The sequence below is a fragment of the Lichenostomus cassidix genome, chromosome 15, assembly GCF_008360975.1.
Source record: "Lichenostomus cassidix isolate B80296 chromosome 15, HeHo_3.0, whole genome shotgun sequence".
NCBI classification, from domain to species: domain Eukaryota; kingdom Metazoa; phylum Chordata; class Aves; order Passeriformes; family Meliphagidae; genus Lichenostomus; species Lichenostomus cassidix.
In genome coordinates, this window is record NC_139496.1 from 6,798,834 (window position 1) to 6,820,305 (window position 21,472).

At 41.3% G+C, this 21,472-nt stretch overlaps 1 protein-coding gene and 1 long non-coding RNA gene across 4 annotated transcripts in view; both read right to left on the bottom strand.

The window, feature by feature from the left end:
• The window catches only part of ZDHHC8 (zDHHC palmitoyltransferase 8), a 109,435-nt gene that overhangs the window by 45,340 nt on the left and 42,623 nt on the right, over window positions 1-21,472 (bottom strand). The window lies entirely within an intron of this gene.
• LOC146430271 (uncharacterized) lies at window positions 328-18,719 on the bottom strand. The gene is made up of 2 exons (XR_014855316.1): window positions 6,234-18,719; window positions 328-5,715 (listed from the first exon to the last, which is right to left on the bottom strand). It is a non-coding gene; the product is annotated as an uncharacterized LOC146430271 (long non-coding RNA).

The window sequence follows — 21,472 nt, forward strand, 5'->3', positions numbered from 1 at the left end:
AGGCAGGAAAAATCATGTGTTGATAGAAAAGTTGTGCTACCTAATGCTATGAATCTATAAAGGTGATGAATAGCCCAAATGTTGATGCAGCTGGTGAGAAGAGGCTGTCAGATCATTAAGCACAGCCAGGTGATTTGTCAGTGTTCAAAGACACAGATTTTCCTATCTTCCACTTCCTCCCTCCGGCTCCTTGCACATGCACACATCCTCCAAAGCCATCTTTCATTACAGCTTGAAAATCATATTTTATTTTCTCCTCTCCCTACCCACAAATCTGCCAGGCTTGCAGGGATGTTTTTCAGTTCAATCTCTCTCAGAGAGACTGGGTCTGAGCACAAAGCCTTATTAGCAAGTTTAGGCTAACACACTGCACTGTGGTTATCATCTCCACTGTTTGAAGGAAATTCTTTGCTGCTGCAGTAGCTGAATGCATGTGGGCTTTTTTTCTCCTTTCTTGTGGCTGCAGACAATAAGTACGGCTGATGCATGCTTTTTACAGAGCAGCAGATTGATGTTAGATTAATTCTAAAACCTATTTTATCAGATTAGTTTGATTAGCTTGGATTTCACATCTGTTTTGTAAGACATACTAAAAATCTCTCTCCGGGTTAAGTTTTGGGAGAAAAAGCAGTGAATTCGCAAATGTATTCTAACAGAGAAATAAAGCTCCTCCTAAAGAAAAACCCAGAAATGAGAGGCATTAAGGCAACAACAAATGGAAGTAATAAAAGCACAGATAAGCATGAGGAAAGCTCTGAGACATATCACTGGAGACAAGAGGAACAGACACAAATACAGTGGGAGAAAAGGATCTTCAAAAACACCATACAGAGCAAGTATTTTTCACACTTGCGCAACTAATTTCTACTGAGAAAATCCACCCCTCCTGCAGGCTAATATTTTGCATATAGTGAACATAACCCTGAACATGGAGATTTCAACTATAACACAGAAAAGCACATACCTTCATATTCTCAAAGCAAGCAAACTTTTGACTGGCTAGGGAGAGCTGGAGACACAAGAACATCATTTTTTGGTGTCAACTGACTGCCTTCCTGTAACTCAGCAGGCAGCTCTGCACTGCATTAATCTTACTTTGCAAATGCTCCACAACATGGACTGGCTGGTATTCAGGACAGTCAGAAAAAACTCAAGTGGAAACTGCTTGTGTTTGCTCAACACTTCATTTTCAGACCACTTGTCATCTTGGTATTAACAATGCCATGGCAGTTCTACTGTGGAACAAATTCCTTATAAATATGGATTTCCAAAACTGAAATGCTTAGGTAATAAAAACAGTAGAGAGACACAAACTCACAAGTAGGATCATGTCTAAGACTGGTTGCAAAATGTGACTTGACTGACAACTCTTCTTCACATCTTCATAAATTTCATATATAAGAAATATGCATTTAGACAATACAGCAAATGACAAAAGTGACATTAGAAGACTCGAATGCAAGTCACGGAAATGTAAATAAAGTATTTTATTATTGCACTACATTTTCAGGCTGCATAAATAAGTGTACATATATTGGTGACTGTACTAAGCCACTGTGACAACCATGACTTTATTGTGGCAACAAAATGCCAAGAAATCCCAGGAGATTTAGCAATATTTTCTGACACCACAATCCTGCAGCTATCTCCACAAGCAATTAAATGAAAATGCTGCACTGCCTCCCGCTACATTCCAGGGAGCTGTATCAGGCAATTCAGCCTGCCTAAGAAAAACACTGACAATGTACAAGCAGTGACTGACAGCTGCCAATCAGCTCTAACCCACCACAACCTCCTGAAGTGGTTCAGATAGGCTGGCAAGAGAAATACTACACTGCATTACCCCTAAGATGTCAAGAATATCTTCCAAACAGGTTAGCCTTCCTGAAAAGGAAACCTATATTCTTCAAAGAGTAAGAAAAATGCAGTTGTGGAAGATGCCAGGTTGCTTTGCACTTTCTGTGCCAGAGAGAGAAACTGGGCCATGCTGTGGGAAGCATGGCAGCAGCCACCAAGAATACCCACAGGGGAGATGCTCAGTGGAGTCCAGTCAGGCACTCACTCTGTTGCTATCAACTTCTTGCCTGACTGGAGGAGAGAGAAGCTTGCAGCTGGTTGAGACACACCAATGCTGGCATAAAAAAAGAGCCCTGGGAAGGGGAGAGGAAGATGTTTCCCAGGGAGTAAAGGCAAATACCCCAGTTAGAACTGACTGCCTTGGATTAAGTGTGTAAAGGAACAGTAAGTGAAAACAGGGGGAGATACTGGATGTAGAGGAGAGAGCAGCAAGGTGAAAGTACAGAAGACAGAAAGGAAAGCAAGGGTAAAGGACGTGGCAGAAAGTGCTGCAAGAAAACAATAGGTCTGTTTTCCACAGTGCTGCAGCAGGGACATACTGGAGCCAGTGAGGGTATTCTTTGCTCCAGCAATGGCTTCGGGGAAGACAATTTTTCCACCTTCATTCCCTCTAGTGTGATGATGCTCAATCAGGCACAGTAAAAATCTCTGCCTCAGAAGGACTACTGGCAACCAGCTAAGCTTGTCCTTAGAATAAAGCAGGGAGCTGAACATGGAAAGGCTCAGCATCACACACAACAGGTCACTGAATGCTGCTGAGAAATCTTGTACATCCTCCAGCTCAAAGCTACCAAGGGTACTTCATAGTAAATTTACAGCATGTCAGTGGTCAAGCCAGAATCATGTAGCCTTTATTTCTTAGAGGTTATTCATACAAAAGATAATGACTAGTTGCAAATTTTAGCCTCTCTTTACTGGGGGAGTTTTCTTGCCTAGTTTTGGCTCCGTGTCCACTATGAGCTGGGCTAAGCTTCAATAGTTGATAGCTCTGCTTTGTCATTCCAGAGCTGGAATGTGCAGCCTGGATGTGTGTGACAGCCTCTTCCTCAAGTTGCTCAGACAATTCCTGTGTGTACCAAAGGACATGCTATGCAGGAATCTGACACACAGGAATTGATTTTAACACATTATTCATGATTATGTCTGTTTTCATCATGCTTTTCGATTACAAGCAAAATCACTTTCTGAAACTATTAAAGGACCTGGCATCAAATAAAGCAGAGCCTCAATTCCTGCCTGGAGGGTCCATGCTGCAGCATTTGTAGACTCAATCAAAAGGCAAAGTTTGCTGATAGACAGCCAGACTTTTAAACTTCGTTTGCTCAGGCTGTACCAGAAGCATCCAGTACTAATACAATTCTAGCAAACACAGCAATCATTTGTTCTGCTTGACAAAGGTCACCAGACATCAGCTTGAATCTCCAACTGAAGTCCCTTTACCAAATTCTGCTTTCTGTGGCAGAACCAAAGCTGGTTCACAACGAGCTGGGCCTTATTTTTTATAATAAGCAGACAGGAACATTATGCATTTTTTATACTCTGCAATTTTAAATTTACAGGGTATAATCCTGAAGACTAGGATTAAGTTTAATATGCTTTGAATTCACATGATCTCATTACAGGATGAGATGATTCTAGACAGACTCTGCACAACTGCATAGTGAATGTACTCAAGGGCTCAGCATGTGACAAATATGCACGTAACGCAGCAACTCTGCCTGGAAAGGAGGGTTTGTATAATTCTACTCAAAGAACCTTTTGATTTCTTAGTCTTTTGGCTAAGTGGCAAATTCTGAACGCTAAAGTAGCCTGCCATTTAACAGCAACTCCCCTTAAAGCTATTTGATTTTATTCTGGGGCACAAAAAAGGTACACAGTTTTAAAGACCTTTAAGCTGCTCTCTTTTACTGTAGCAAGGTATCAACTTGCTCTTACCTTACAGTAGGATTTGCAAGGTAACACAGGTTGATACCTCCTCTAATTCTGTAAGTGCAGAGTTATGTGGCTTATGTGTCTAATTTATACATGGATATTTCCAACTTTCAAAGGGGAAAATGTGATTTAAGTACAAGATTGTCTGCCAAATTCCTCAAACAATCACAGATGTTTCATACATGTCTGACTTAAGAGGGCTGACTGCTGAAACCTAGACTTATCCAAACCACTACAAATTCCTCTACAAGCCATTTGTCTAGAGGCAAAGGACGAGATCTAGATTTATGGATCATGACACAAACTTATAAATCTTTGCTCATAGTTTACGATTAAAAAAACATTTAAGTATGGAGTTTGTCAGTCAAAGTAGCTTTTGGTCCTTTAATCCTGAGTTCCAATTTAATGGAGCAGAAGCAGCACTTGTGTTTCTCTGCCTTAATGTGCTCTTACTGGTTTTGTACAGTGCTAGTATCTGCAGCATGAACACAAGTAACAAAACCTGCAGAATCCTGGAAATGCAGCTGCCACCTCCACAGTGGGGAATAGCAAAGATGAGGAACCGTTTCCCCCCAGCCTCACGAGTGGGAGGAAAAGCCTGCAGGGTTCCCTGCAGAAGGCACTGCTGCTGGCACAGCAGCTATTGCTTCTCCAGCCTCCTGGTATGGCAGGAGCAGAAAGGCTCCTGAAAACCCACCTGCCCAACACCCAGAGCCTGTGGTGTGTGTCAGTGTCACTCAGCTGAGGATGGGATTTGGTTTTCCAAAAAGCTTCTCCTGATAGCTGTGGAGCAACCCCTAACTGCCTAACATTCAGTTTCTATTCTAGATCAATTTGGCCTCAAATCACTGTTGCTTAACAATTCCAAAATAAAGAATCTGTCTTCAGGTTCATCTGATTTACCAAACTTCAGCAATTTTGGGTGACTACTCTGAATATATAATTCTCAATCTATGACAAATGAATTTTTCAGCTAATCTTTTTAAGAAGCAAAAGAAAACCACTTCTTTCCCAGTTAAAATGCAGTAACTTAATCTTTATGATACTAATGGCAATGATGTCTGGGGCCTAAAATTTGGCAGGGTGTTGCCACTGATTTCTTCCAACCAAAACTTTTAATCATATATTATCCCAATTTTTTAAATAGCTTTAGCTCGTTCAAAACACAATTTTTTTCAGTGAATGAGCTATTCAAAAATCCTAATCAGGGACCCATTTTACTAGAAGCTGTATAAACACAGCTGCTAGAAAGGCTCTGGTACAGATTGCAACATAATGGTTTGAATTCTGTTTGGAGATGAACCTCACAACGGCAACTTAAACATGTTAAACATGCTTCTGTGGCCCCAAAAAGTAATGTGATATGGTTTGATTAAAAATAAACCACAACAAGTGAAATGGAATACTCAAATACAAAGAGCAGAAGGTGGAGCCAGAGCAACCATGACGTAAGTTATGTGAATTCGCTCTTGAAGATCTACACCCATGAGTAAAAGAGGAAGAAGAGGAGCCAAGAAGGAAAGAAAGCTCTGAGGAGAGAAGTGAAAACAACCTGAGGCAAAACCAGAGCCAAGGTGGCCACCTGAGAGTTGCTCTGCCTGCGAGAGCACTGCCAGCCCTGGCTGTTGAAGCATGAGGAACCACTAATCCTGAAGGGAGGCTTCCAGGATTTAGCACTAACATGTGGAAGACTCTTCAAATTGTATTCTGCTTCAGTTGGGTCATTTTTCTTCAAGACTATTCACTGCTTTCAGGGTTCAGGAGAAATCCATTGTGGAGCCAAAACCAGATGGGAAAATGTTTAACATGCAGAGTACTCAGTGCCAGGAGAAAGTCCAAACGCAGCTATTCGGAGACATGAGGCTGCAGGTGGCAAACTGTGAGTGAGCTGTTCCAGGTAGCTGCTTCCACAGGCTCCTCTGGATGCTGCAGAAAAAGATCAAATACAGGTTATACACACTTTGCAGTGGTTTTAGTAAGTGGGGTGGGGAAAGGGAAGGTTGTTTGGTCTATTTGCTCAATGCTGAAATAGCTCTCAGTTGCAGCTTCAGAGAGCTATAATCCCTGCAATCATTTTATTGTGTCACAGAAACATATATTTGAGATAGTCTGGCTGGGATTTATTCAGTACATATAACAGCAGCAAGGAGTTTTCAAAAAGGGTTTGCAGTTGGATTGATGGACATGTAATCATTTTGGAAGGCAAGATGAATCACTCAAACTTGTGGGGTAAAGTGAAAATACACACTGAATTCCCCTTAGTCAAGGAAACAAAAGAATAAATTATCACATTCGACATGAACTGGGAGAAAAAAAAAAAGGACCAGAAAATTTTCCAAGACAACTGACTTCAAAGGGTATTTGAATTTCATATTCAAAGGATTTCTAGGAAGAATCTTTTTGGAATGGATGTGAAATTTGTAATAACTCACTGCACAGCTTACCTTCTTGGTGGTACTTGAATTCTCAGTCCTAGGAGAAAAGAGGAATATATCAGTGTTGCATCACCAGGCTGAAGGGAGGTATTAAGAGAATTTTCAGAAAGATCTACTTACCAAACTCTGTGCCTCTCAGGTGAAGAAGGTCCCCATAATTTGGATTCTTTTGATCATCTTCAATTAAAAAAAAAAAAAGGAAAAAAAAAAAAGAAAAAAGGGGGCTGCATCTCAGATTGCAAATACTGGAGTTACCCAACTTGAACAACTGAGTGTTGGCTGCTGCAGATGAAATTGGCTGCGGCAAAGCAAATCGTGTTGTGTACCAGATGACTTAAATCTCTTCTCAGGCCCACCTGTACTATACAAAGAGAGGGAAGCATTCAATTCAAGAACCAGGCTGGGTTGCCTGAGCTCTTTCTTGGGCATCTCTGCTTGTTCCTTAAACTACCGGTTCTGTTGACTGGACAATTTTGTACAGAAAAAATTGTTTCTTCCAAAAATCCCATTATAGACTATGGATTTTCCCCGAGATTTTACTTCCACTGAAGTCCAAGTCTTCTCTTGGACCTTCCCTGCTGGCAAGGCAACACATCACTGCTATCCTTTCGATTGTTCTTGCTTGCTTGTTTATAGGAAGAGGTCTGGGTTTCCTAATAGACTGCACCTGTGAGAGATTTGTCCAAGCAGCAAAATCACTCCCAGGAAAACAGTTTTTAACCACACTACTTAATGATGATCTCTGGGATGTACTGCCTGAACTGCGGATTTTAGCATGTTGACTCACAAAATGTTTCCATGAAATGGAGCTTTTGCTCTCATTATGAGGATACTTCTTTCTGGGAATGATCTTGATGCTCATTTTCTTTATGCAGAGATTGCTCCTTTGGAGAGGGAGGTGAGGATAGCCAAGGAGAACACCAGGGGTCAAATCAAGGACAGGAGACAGGCCACTTGGTAGGGTAACTATAGATCCCCATATTTTGCTGCAGTATACAATTTGTACATCAGGCATTGCATGAAGAAATATGACAGAAAAGCCACAAACTGTGTATCGTGTTTAATTCTGGCATTTAAGTGAGGTACAAAGTCCAAGCCCAGTAGGAGGAAACCTATACAATATGTTTGCCATATGTTTGTTCTTATACAGCCCCTCCCAGTAATTTCACCCATAGGCTCCAGTGTTTGAGTGCATGGCTCACATTTTGAGTTCAGTTTTGGAAGGTATTTACAATCCTGACACAGGACCTTATTTCTGCCACAAGAGTTATTCAGATTCTCCAACAAGACACAGGACAAGTTCATTTCAGGCATAAACTGATTACATGAGAGTTCAATGTGTTTATTTTGCAGTTTTATGAAGGAAACACTGATGGATTTTTGATGCCTTCTTACATCTCTTCCACTGTCATGTGGCTGACGTTACTTTGGACCTTAAAACAAAGAAAACTTTCAACTCCCTTAATAGATACAAACAAAGAAATGGCTTTTGGTAACCTCAGAGGACTACTTACATGTCCACTAAATGTCTGTAATTACTGATAAATTCTTATCTGGGGTTGAATGTAATTAAGATTTCTGTTGATTATCCAAAGCCTTGGAGACTTAACTCTGCACAGTGTGTTTATTCCAACTACTGACATAAATCAGTTTTCTTGAGCCTGTAAGGAAATCCTTCTGGAATAGGTTTTGAGGTGGTCAGAAATGCTTGACTCACAGCTGTGGAAGGTGAGGACTTCTGCCTTCCCCAGTGCAGTAAAACACAGGTATAAATTCAAGTTTCTATACTTGCTGTGACAATTTGTCCTTTCTATATATTTCTTCTTGCTAGCAGAGTCTTTGCATGCCTTCTCAACCTCTGCTGAGATTAGGCTGCTATACTTTAACAGACAATACAAGCAATATTCAAGCCAGTAGCTTAGATGTGATGGCACTGCTTCGCTAACAGGATTTTTCAGGAGGATAATGGAGATATTTGTTCCAGTCTCTAACTCTGAAAGTTAAAACCTACAAGTTAAAAGTTTCTCTTAACTTCTTTGACTCTCAGCCACTGACAGCACAACCAAAAGTATTAGGGTATAGAGTATGATACAAAATGTGGGAAAGATAAAACCACATGGCCACAGTCAAGTGCCTTTCCATTTTCATAAAATGGACAGAACCTTGTCTGATCGATTCTTTAAAGAACTGGCCTAAAGAATTAGCTAAAAGATTAAGTTATACTATCTTCTGAAGTACAAGCATGAAATTACAGGTGTGACATAGACAGTGTCAAGTTTTGATTTTTCCCTCATTTAAAGTCTCTTGCCAAATTGTAATTAAACCATCATTTACGTTGCACTTATCTTTTTTTCATAGTAGCATAATACAAACATAAATGTAAATCACCTCACAGTTCTCAATATTATCTTAAGAAGGAGCTTAAAACCTTCTTTCTAGTGTACACCTTTGACTATCTTAGATTTTGATTATTAACAGCTAAGTTATTTTTGGAGAAATAAATATTTACTTCCAAATTAAAAAGACAAAAAAGGCTGCTGCTAAACAAATTGCTTTTCTCAGTAATCAAATTCTCCCCATCAAAACTAGACTGACTCTCAAATGAATGACCTCTTACACCAAGACTCCAGCAATAAGCAGAGATAAACTGACCATTGTCACAGAACAGAAAGTGCCAAATTTCAAGACTTATTTACCAGCCCACTTCACAAACAGAGAAGGGATGCACTGAGGATATTAAAATACTTATCAAGGATGAAGGTAACAAGAATAAATCTTCTTAAAATGTTGTAGGCCAGCTCCCACAGCTGGGATTTAGCTTTTATGTTGAAAGACCTTGGTTCAAACCCACAAACTCTTTTGGGGTCACTGCATAAGTGCTTTAAGTTTCCAAAGATAAGTAAAAGATCAGGTTCATGGTCTGTTCTCCTTAATAAATAACAGTAATAATATGAATCATTCCCTCTTTTCTGAGTCAAAGCTTCCCAGAATCATTCCAAACTTCCCCCTCCAGCCTTATTTTCTAATAGAAATCCCTAGTAAAGTAAAATGAGGAAATTCATTGCTTGTTTGTAAGAAGTATTCCCTCCCACAGAGCAAGCATTTTTCCACCCTTGGAAAAACACTGCTTCCCAAAATGGGGCACTGCATTAAATCAATATCCCTGCACATCAACAGGCAGAGGAATGAATTCTCCTTGTTTCCAGAGGGAAGGGCAGCTCCCAGTGTGACAAAAAAAGCCTGACCCAGCAGGTGTCTCTTCCCAGCTCAGGATCAAGCCAGGTATTTGGTGACAGCAGTGCTGGAGCTGTGCTGCTCTCTGCCAGGGAATTGTGCAGGCCAATTCCCTGCCAAGTCTGTTCCACACAGGCAAACACAGTCAGTCTCCTGGGAAACCTCTTTCTGCTTCAGTTCTGATAGCATTTGAAACTCTTAATGGAGTATTTGACTCAGACTTAACATAATCAGATCAATCAGATGAAGATGTAGAAAATGGTTACCAAAAATTATTAATATCAGTGTTTTCTCTGGCAGAAACAAAAATAAGTTCTGGTAATGCTGAAGACATGAGGGAAAAACATCCCCAAAGGATGAGAGAGAAACTGGAGTCACAAAGGCAAACACATGGTAGAGAATCAGAAAATCCTCCACTGGGTTCCAACTCCTAAATTAACAGTATATTCTGACGCACGCTGGGGAGAGACAGCAGTGAGACAATCTGGTTGTTCCCTTTATGAGATGAAAACAATCTCCTCCTTGCTCAACCTTTTCCAATAATCCCAGGAGGAATGGCTCCAGCCAGGAACATACAGAGCCAGCACACCCACCCAGCCAGACTGCACAGGGCAGGTTTTCCCCACCACCAATCTCCTGTGTCCAGAGAGTCAGTCCATAACCTCACCTTCCAGCTCTTCCAGAGACTGGAGAGCATTTGGAAGAGACAACTGTCAGACCTCCAAACCCACCTGCAGGACTCTGGGACTTGTGGGAAGGGGAGGAAAGTTATCTTTTGACATTAGAAAAGAAATGCAAACTTTAATTGCTATAAAGCTAGTGCCTAGCACATGTGAGCAGGGATGATAAGGAAAATACCTATAGCAGTTCAAATTGGGTTTTAACGAGAAAGGGCTTAATCCATTTCTAATTAAGTTACACGAAGGAGTGAATTGACACTCTTAAGTGTATGTATGAAAAAACAGCTGAGAAGAGAAGCTGGGTAACTCCTCTCAGCAGCAGTTAGATCACTTTTGCAATCTATAACTAATCTACAGACAGCACTCACCGTGCCAAAACTCCACGTGGCCACTTTGAACTGGAAAGGAAGCCAAAAGCAGAGGACAGGCGTCCAAAGGGAACACAAAAGCAGATTCCAGCAGCTTTGCTTACGGGCTCCATTCACACTGCTTAACCCCACACAATGCAGCCTGGCAGCCCTTGCCTGACCAAATTAGCAGTGTGTCCCTAATGAGCCTGAAAGCTCAGGATGATTAACCAAGCAGTCAATGGGACTTTCCTGCTGCCTGCCCAGGAGACAGACCTGTCCCTCTCACACACAGCCACTTCCTTATGGTGACCTGTTACAGAGGGTTGTGGGTTTGGTTTTTTGTAATGGTATTTTCAGTTTTCAGATAGCTACAGCCTTAAGCCAAAGGGCAGAGAAGGGACAAATCTTCCCAAAGTTCCCAAATCTTCCTAGATTTGCTGAAATTACTTCTGTCTGTAGAATTGTGCTTAATAAAAAGGTACAGAAAGGGAATACCCCTGCATTGATCTCCACTCGGACACTGCTCAGCTAGCAGCTGTCCAGGACTCTGGCAGCCAAACACCGCATCCTTCCTCAGGAATGGAACAGCACTATTGCTTGGTTGGATGTTTTTTGCAAGGTACTCCATCCCTCCACCCACTCCAGCTCCAATCTCCAATGTCAGATACTAAAAATAAGAGCCTTCTTACACGCATTGCCAACCAAAATGGAACTGATTGGTAGATCTGAGCCTTCTTGACCTTGAATTTTTTGATGGACACGTATTCAAGATGGGCTAGCACCACACTACTGAACTTCAAATCTGAGCTGTGAAGAGGCTTGGATAGAGTTGTTCAGTGCATTTCATTACAAAATTGAGTTTCCTGATACATGATAGAATATAGATTCAGAATTATGTGGTTGCTTCTATTCACCTCTTTCCTCACTACTGTGTGTTCAAGGGCCCTCAGAAGCAAAATTTTCATAAAAACAGAACAATCACCCTAAAGGACACTTCAAGAGCAACTCTCACAAACCTCCCTAAATGTGTACAGTGCAAATGCCGCATGGGAAGCTTTCTTCTCTAAATTAGAATTCAGTTGGGTTGATCTCTAAAGCAGTTCAGATAGAGAGTGTAACCCCGAGGTTTTTACTAGGCTTCATCCTACAGCTGGCTCTTTCAGTGAAAGATGAAGTGTTATGATACTGCACTGCAAATTCAAAAGGATACAGGGCATAAGATACGCATTCAGAGTGCCTGCAAGAACCAAACATAAAAGATACAGAGCAGATTGCTGCTTTCAGAGATATGAAAGATGATGATGATATTTGTTCTGTGTTAGATTAGAATCTTCCAATATCAGGTCAGCAGCCACAAGACTAGTGAATGCTGTGATGCCACTTTACTCAGACTCCACACTTAGGTAGGCAATTGCCATAGTAAGGAGACCTCAGCTATCCCAAACTACAGCCTCTTTAAATTAGATTAGTTAAGCTGCTCTCCAGCCTGTGGTTCTTTTTTCATTATTCAAGCACAGACAGGAGGAAGGTGCACAATTTCAAGCAGGATGGAAGTTGAATACCACACTGAAATCCACAGTGACCCTTGGCCCTCAGAACAGGACCTGCACATCTGTGCCAAACATGGGCTCAAGTATGTCAAAGTCAAGGTTTCCAGCTCTCAGGTCTTCATTTTCCAAGGAAGAAAGTTCACTGATAACAATTGTTTCTCCATGCCATGATTGTCTTACATTCTCAAATCCTTGTTTCATCTCACTAACAAAGCAAACAGTACTTAAGCAGCCTAGAGATGTCATGTACAGAGAGTTAAGCAGTCTCATGGAGCTATTTTACATTTTAAAAAGCAGTTATATTTTTACATGTCTAAATGTTATGACTTCCATTACAAAATTAAGTCAATCAACACTATCTGTTAACACTACCAAAATTTTTTAAAATTTTACATAGGGTATTTTTTGTTAAATTCCATTGAGCAGCAAATTTCAAAACTAATCTGCAGTGTAATTCTGGATGGACAAAATTCTGAACAGAAGACATTTTGCAATTTGCCCTAACACGACAAAACTGTGACAACGGCAAAGCATATTACTTGCTCTGTCCAAATGACACTTCTGCTCAGTTTTTTTGCACACTTATTTAAGATGCTGAGAGAAAAGCTCCATTAAAAACATCTCCTGATACATAAATCCTAAGTAATACCAGAAATAAGGTAATATTCCTTCAAGGTAGAGCTCTAAAATTACCCAAGCAAACTCTTCAGTTTCACTTATACAGGAGCTTTCTAAAACGGAAATATTACTGAAGACTCTTATCTCTTATAAACTGATCTGCAATTAAAGCAGAACAACTAAAAAACCCCTCAAACGCCAACAAAAAAGCCCTCTGAAGCACTTTTGTGGCCCTCTTGCACTGCTGGTTCTCCAGAGGGAGGACTGCAAACAAAACAAACCCATGAAGGCAGGAACACACATTAGTTTCAACTGGTTTTGAAGTCTCACCTACTTTTCTACCAAACAAAAAAACCACCCTTTTTGCTTCACCCAGTTTCCTTTCACACAAGCTCAGACACCTTACTGTAATTAAAATAATAACTCAAATCTTAAATTTAAAAGTCAATTTCTCAGCCCTATTGCTTGGGGAAGGAAAAAAAAAGGCAAAAGAAACCTCCAAAACATAGATAATAATAGTAACAAAGATATTTGGATCTGGGTTTCTCTGAGACTGGCAAAAGTCTATGTGAGGCAGTAACCTAATGTCACTCTTGCTGGTTTAATGCCATTGCTCAGCCTTGTTTTCTTCATCTTGTAGAGCAAGATGGTATGGGAGGAGATGCAGATTTTTGTCTCATATCTGCCACTGTGGACTTTAGAATTTCTGGAGGGGAGACAGAGAGAGAAGACACATCCCAGATGAGACAACCCCACACCACACAAAATGAAACCTTACTTAGGAGAAAAAAATGGAGATAGGAAGATGACTTGTTTAGCTCATCTGGTTTGTTTTCAGAGCAAAGCTTGCTTTAATTCCTGTCCATTTTGCTAATTATTCCAAAGTGTATGTCCATACTCATAATCAGAGTGTGTAGAAACAATACCCTCTCTGCACTTAGAGCCAAATTTAGAAGTCTGCTGTCCAGTTCATAAAGGTTAGGGTTTCTATGAATAAGCTTAATTAAGCCTTGGAGGATATCCAGGCTTCAGGACATAATTCCAACACAGAGCCTTTGAAGCAAGATTTCAGCATCATTCCCCTAGGAGACAAATGGATTCAAGTGATATGGCATCATATTTTTTCCCCTTTAACCTGAGACAGCTTAAAATGGAACATTGTTATTGAGCAGGAACCAGTCTTCCTCTAAGTATTTTGTGTATTATGTCCTGGAATTTATCCAGATCCAATATAAGTATGCAGAAATAAAGCTAGGAAAAGAGTAGATGAGCAGCCCTAAGCTAAAATGAGTAGCACCTTACCCTTGTTTTTTAAAAATTCATCCCATGTACCACCAAGCTGCTGGGAAACCTCTTTCTTCCCAAGCCTCACTTCTCCCTATCTCATCACAGGTTCCCATTCAAGGCCAGTGACTCAACACCTCAACAGGGAAAACAGTCCAGGCTGAAATTTATACCTAGCAGGATGGGAGAATGTTAAGCTCATTTCAAGGAGGAAGGAAGGAAAAGCCATTAGCAGTCAGAAAGGAAGCACATTTCAATAAGGCTCTTTTGTCTTTAGAAAAGGGAAAGCAAGCTGAGAAAAGTTCTCCCCACTACCCAGTTGTGCTTACATAGGCTTCTTGCTTGGAAAAAAATCTTTAATTTTCGCAAAAACTATGCAAAAGAAGAAAAAAACCCTAAACTGCTTAAGAAAAGAAACCTTCTAAATAACAATAACACAGATCTGTTCTGGAAGAGATCTCCATATTTGCACCTTCCAAGTAAATAGGAGGAGTCAAGCATTGTAGGTGCCAGATAAACAATGAGCACTGACTCATTTTTCACAGGAGCAATGACTGTCAGACTGGCTCTGGGTGACTGGCTGGGCATGCACTAGGGACACAGTGCTGCACCTTCTTTCCTGCCTTGAGAGGAGCATAAGAAACAGCACTCCAGGGTATCCCAGAGGTTTCTCTGCTTGCCTCTGTGAGCCCACCAATGTACAAGACCTCTTTATCACACAACTGTCCACTCTGAAATGGAGAATTCAGCAGGGACACAGAACAAGGTACTGCTGGAAAGGATGTAAGGGTGAGCTCCCCAGGACAGGGCCTGCAGCACACTTCAGAGATGTTAGACTTGGAAACATAAGTCTTTGATGCACTTTTCTTCTACTACAGTGAGCAGATCCTGGACACAGGCAAGCATACAGCCCTGGGAGAAATGCCAGGCAGGTTCCTCCCTGCAATGGCATCTCCCTGAGCTGCGGGGGCTGTTGGACCATCAATCCACTGGCACAGAGCAGAGGCCCTGTGCAGAACAGGAGTGCTGTACTGACGTCCCTGCCTGCAGCACATGCCTGGGTAGTTTTTCCAGAGAAGTTGCAGCACCTCCTGCAGCTGTGCCCCTCCATCTGTTTCCTGCTTTTGATGAAAACTCTGCCGCTTGGCTAGACTGGATTTGAGCCTTAACAGGGATTGTTTTACTTTCCTCCAACACTCTCCACTGGAAATTAGCTGCGTAAGCACAGCCATCTCTCAAGATCACAGAAAATAAAGTATTATGGGTTATCATATTAGCTCCCTTCCATCTGACAACTCCAAGAGTAGGAACATTATGTACCTGTCACTGCCTGTCCCCATTGAACAGTACTTTATGCTTTCATTGACAAGTTTAGGCCAAGAAGAACAAATCCAAAGCACCCCTGATCCAAGCAGTCCCAAACCACCCCATGGTGGGTGGCACCAGCTCCAGCCCAGAGCACCTTAGCATGCACTGCAGACACGGCTTGGCCACGGTTTGTGCCACCACACATAATGTGCTCTTCAGAAAAGGGACAAACAATACAAGATCTGTGAGATAATGTACTGCAGCAAAGCTGAGTACTTAACATTTTGAAAAATACAAGGGCCCGATGGGGCCGAGCAGAGGCACACACTGAACAAAACCTTTCAGAGGCAGACTGGAGCTGCCCACATGTTACCAGCTAGTGGCCTCCGACAAGCACGAACTGAGGCTCGATTGTGTAACGCAGATCAGAGCCTTTCACCAGAAGTCTGGCAAATTGAAAAGCTCTCTTAAGTTTTCAACAGTGGGGCTGTTAGCAGGAAGCACAGTTCATATGACCCTCACAGCCTTCCCAGGAATAAAAGCAACAGCCTAGAAATGTAATGTTGAGTTGGGATCAGCACTCCTGTGACAGCAAAACAGATCCTAATAACATCTGCTGCCCTTTGCTTTATTGGAGGAGGCTTTTCCTCTGCATATTTCAACTCTCTGCTTTAGCTGAATGGTTTGGCTACAAAAGGTGTTGTTAACTTATTTAGCCTTATTACAGCAATTATTTAGACTAAGAGTCCATTATTCCTCAGTTAAGCCCAAAACATAATATTGCTTGAGCTCAGGAAAGCAAATTCCCTGCCCAGGCCTGCTCCGAGTAGCTGGCTGTGGTGTGGGACTGGTGATGAAGGAGCCACACACTCACCTGAGCAGACTGTCCCTCCCAACTTGGGCACCAACACAGCTTCTCCATGGAGACACCTGTGGCTGGATCTTCTGACTGCTCCACATGAGGAGCCAAATGCTGTCAGACCCAGCCCTGGCACGAGCTGTGCTGTAGGGACACTCTATGCAACATGCTCCCTGAGCCTTGCCTGACACTGTGCAAGGGAGACACCACTCCTGATTCAAGAGCACTCTGCACTGCAGTTGGAGGGATCAGGGACAGTATCTTGGCCAAGCATCTCATCTGGCTTGTTCCAATACTCCTTTTCAGGCAAGTGCTACTGGGTACAGTCACAGACATGATATAGGGCTAGGTGGACACAGCACGGCTGAAGTCATAGTTGCAAAAGAGCACTGTAAGAGGAAATACGTATCAACACAGATTAAGTTTTTTAGGTGTCGGAGTGGGAATAATTTGGCCTGCAGAACTTTGGCAGCAATGGTAGTTGCATGCCACAACTTTCAGATCTGCATGCCTGACAAGAGCTCTTAAGTTGAACAGCAATTCTCATCAAGAGCCTCTCTGGTCAACCACTGTGAAATATTCTGTTCAGATGAAAATGTATCTTCAAGTTAAAGCAGGGTTTTTTAATTTAAAATTATTTTTAAATCTATTGCTTTTTGGCCTGAAGCCAGTAGACAAAATTCCACTTGTATTTATAGATCAGATTACCTCCTCATCATTCACACATCCATCTGTTTAAAAGGTGCACTTTTCATTTATACCTTCTTAGGGAAAAAAAACCCAAACAAACCCCAAGCCTTTTAATGTCTTCAAAGCCTTTCAATGACTACAACTGAAATTAACAGCACCCACTTGTGTATAACTTCATTTCATTGCTATTTGTCACATAAGCCTCCATTCGGTGACCACAGTAACTCAGATGCCAGTAAGAAGTAAAGAATTAGACAGAAACCTGTAGAAATATGAATAAACCCGGGGTGGGTTTGGGCCATCTGATTCTGAATGGATTGGGAATGGAGCTCCTGCCTGCAGCCACTATGTGCCAACACCCTGCATGCTTCCCACGCTGCCACAGCTCCCCTTCTGCCACAGCTTAACACCACAGCACAGGCTGTTAAACCCAAACTATGAAAAAAGGAACAGGCCAACATACTCCTGTACAACTAATAATAATTTTTAACAAACACAGCCTTGGATGGATGCCACAGTCCGTGAGTTTTAAGGCTCAGATTTGGTTTTAGGGGGATTTTTAGTAACAACTTGTCATCTGTCTCAGAAACAGATATGTAACACAAGTTCACGTCACAGATCACAGATAACAAAAAATGTCTGGATAGCTGTCTATTCAGGTGTACTCACAAACAAGAATGATGTATCAGTATCTCTTCTCACAATCCTTCCCCTCTGCAGTTATCTCAAAGTAGTTCAACCTGCGGAAATTCAAACTTTAGTATCTGCTGCTACAATAAGCAAGAGGGAACCATGTCTGAAATTGAAATGTTGATTTTCAAAGCCATTCATGCTCTGGCCCATATTTTGGCAGTGGCAGCATAAATACTGGCCCAAATGTTCCCCTGCTGCCCTTGTTTTAGCCCTGGCACAGACCCACAGAGCAGAACAGCTCTGAGCCGAATACTCGAGAGCCAATTCTCCACTACAGCTCTTCCCAGAGCTACTGTCATTCCCCCTTGCCCAGTCAGATTAAAAAATAATAACACTGATATGAAGGAAAATATTTACTTCAGGCTGTAATCTTCTCAGCAATGGTTGTTCTGAAAGGAGCAGTGCTAACAATGCCTCGATCACTGCGAGCAAACGCCTGTTCTGCAGAGCAGCCCTGGAAGCCACACCTGCAGCTCAGAGCACACCTGCCAGCAGCTGCAGATGCTTAGTCACCTCCTCAGCACAGCAAACAAGCCAGCAGCCTCCTCTGTGCTTGCCACGGATTTCATTTGTAAAGTTACAGATGTGCCTACTCAAAAGCACCCTTTACAGGCAGCTCCTCGCAACATTAAAGCCCCTTTACACCTTCTGACTAATTCTAGCTGCCTGTACAGCAGGGATGTTATTTGTTATCCCATCCTAAGGGATTACAGCTGAATTACTTTGCTGTATATTATCCTCTACCCAAATATTCAAAAATCACACTGACTGCTTGTCTGGGCTGGCAGTAAGGGTTTCAGCTGTATCAAAGGGGAGGAAAAATCCAGGCTGTGTCTACAGTGAACCTCCTCTAACATCCCTCCCCCCACCTCGTACTGTGCAATTTCAATATCAGCAGTACTGTAGTTCAGCCAGACTGCCAAAGCCTACTTAAAAACTGAGCAACGGAGATTAGAGGTGGAGTGGCTCAAAAATGAAGTTAAGCAAAACCTTCATGCATTTATCATAAAATTATAGGCTTCATAGTCCATGAGGATATTACTTGGAAAACAATCTGCAACTGTGATGAATTTCCTTAAGCTTCTGCAAGCACAGGTCTGTACAAAATGGGATTAATTCAAAACCTTATCAGCAAAAATTCATATGGCCCAGTTCATGGATCCTGCTTTACAGGGTTAAAATTTAAGCTATCTGGTATACTGTGGAAGAAAAAATTGTTTTTATAACCACACTTATGATTCTCAGAGCACAATTCTGCCCTTAAGCAGGTTTGCTATTTCATTGTTAATAATGAAACCCTAAAGGAAAAGCTCAAAGGAAGTAAAAGGAAGAAGAAGAAATCTCAAACTATCTTTTGTATTTAAGTCTTCTGCTGACATTTCCATTTCCCCAAAATAAATATTTATTTCACTCCTTAAGCAAAATACAATTTAATCCATAGTTAAGTTTTGAGATACTAATGAGCATACTATGGATTTTAGTTCCAGCCTTGTTTTCTAGAGGTACAAGCTGTAGGTGAAAACACCCTAAACAAATGTTTCTTTGCTGCTGATGTAGAAAATAAAAGCTTGGGCATGCTGGGGGACTTTCTTCAAAAGCAGTGAGTCACATGTCTCTGTAGTGATACGACAGCAGTGGCCTCTCCCATCACTCAGAGAGGCAGATCCATGAAGCAGCAGCATGTGCTCATGGGCCATCAATTGGATTAATCCTGCTGTGAGCAGATGGCTTTCCCTCACCTTACAGCATGGAGACTGTGATAAAGACATCAGTCATGGATAATTCAAGTTATCAGAAGCTCCACCAGAAGCACGTAAAGGGTGTTGACTGCACACCAGCTGGCTTCAAGAAGTGGGTTTTGATTTGAGTTTGCACTGTTTTGATTTCAAACCAGCCTTTTCCAATTCTGCAGAAGGCTAGCAAGATTAGTAAAGGCAGATTAAGATTAGTAAGGATGGATTTATGCAAAACTAAAATAGACTTGATTTTAAACTCCATTACACTCTTCCCACAGTATAGCAGATTCTTCTTTTGAAATTACAGTTTAGTGATATAAATTTGCAAAAGGGAAGCCCTTGAGTATTCTGGAGCCTTCTCAATATTATCTTTCAAGCAGAAAAAGCCATCTCATCAAATCGATTCTGTTTCTCCTCCCAAACATGCAGAGTGTGAGATGTTAACAGTGAGATCCTCTTCCTGAGATCCTGAGTCCTGGGAAGCTGCTGCAACAGCCACTAAACTTGAGAATCTAAAGCAAGAGATCAAGCTGATATCTGCAGTGGCCTCAATTTAATTTTTGACTACCAGGCCAGGCCAGTTTCCCCACTCAAGGTGTTCAAAGATTTAAGAAATGCACGTAAAGTTTAGCTAAACTGTGATGAGCATTCCTATCTGGAAACATTTATTAACAACATCTCTTTCCAAGGAAGAAAACACAAGAAGAAACTAGACTTGTGAATCAAAGTATAAACAGTGACATCAAGTACAAACACTGTTGTTCCCAGAGATGCTGACCTCTGACAGGCACTTGGAACACAGAAGCACAATTACAACAGTTACCAATGTCTTGATGGAAGGCAGCAGCCTGTGATCTATTTGACACTTTCCTCACCCGACACTTAGTGTATCAGCTCCATATTTTCCAGTCTGTTTGCCGTTTTTAACAGCTTTAACTGATACTCAGCCTGTAATGAGTTCATTTTTTAAATGTAAATCTCACTGGATGCAATTCTCCATGGTTCCCAGAAGAAATGGCTGCTAACTTCATGCCTTGGCCACTGGAGATTTGTTAGTCCAAAACCAGTGCTGGACTGAAACTGAAAAATTTGCATAGGTTTCTATTAAAGGACAGGAATGCAACTAATGACAATCTCAAGGGGATCATGACACCGGTTTTCAAATAAATCTGATCTCAGAACTTGAAATCCCAGGTTTGGCTGGTAGAGTTGATTGAGTAGTTAAGATTTTCAAGGTATGTGACTTATACCACATGATATTCTGACTACAAATTTGGCTCATCTGTCAATAAAGCACATGCTAAACAGATTAAGGGTTGGCTAACTGACAGATCTCAAAGTAGTTGACAGCATAAAGTCACCGGGGAATGAAATTGCTTTAGTTTGGTTTTGCATTAATCAGAGCTAGCCAGATGCTCATCCAGATACATAAAAATGCTGAGGTCTACATATAAGCAATTCCTTGGAAGAAATGTTCTGCTAACACATAGATTGACAGAATGAAATTAAAAAAATATATATATAAAGAAGAAAGAAAAGTGTGCACACACGCAGTTGACATCAGTTAAAACAGGCAAAGCTACACCTCTGGTAACACAGAGCACAGGCAACTGCTCCAGGAAGGAGGATTTGTTGAGGAACTTCAGCATCCTGGCAGGTAAGTGACTCAGGAGTAGCTTGCCACTGCCACAGCACAATGAATAAATGACTCACACAGCCTTCAGCTTTCTGAAGCAAGGGAACAGAAAGTCAGGACGTGATTCCATGGCACTACTGATGTGTTACATTCAGCTCTGAGTATCCGTATTTTTAAATTTGTACTGGAAAACTGCAGGTGGTGGAAAAGAAGCCACCATGAAAAAAATTTGAAGGTTGAAACAAAAGGTTTCTACAGGAGATTTTAAACACTCTGTTGGGAAGTGACAGAAACATTAAGTAATTAAATTAATATTGACATTTTCTAGCCAAAATTAGCACTTGGGAATACTGAGTCAATATTACAATCTCCCCTGAACATTACAAGGGAAAAAAGGTATTAAAGCTAGTTTGGTATTATACACACATTTACATAATCTTGCAGTCATTCCCTTAGACCCTAACCACACTGTACCTTTAAACATGAAGTTAAAGAGCTGTGTTTTGCAAATTTCACACACATTTGGAAAGCTTCCTGTACCATAGCCTCTCAATTATGTATTGTATGCCTACAAGTAGGTATTAAAACAAGTAAGAATGAAACAGGAAGG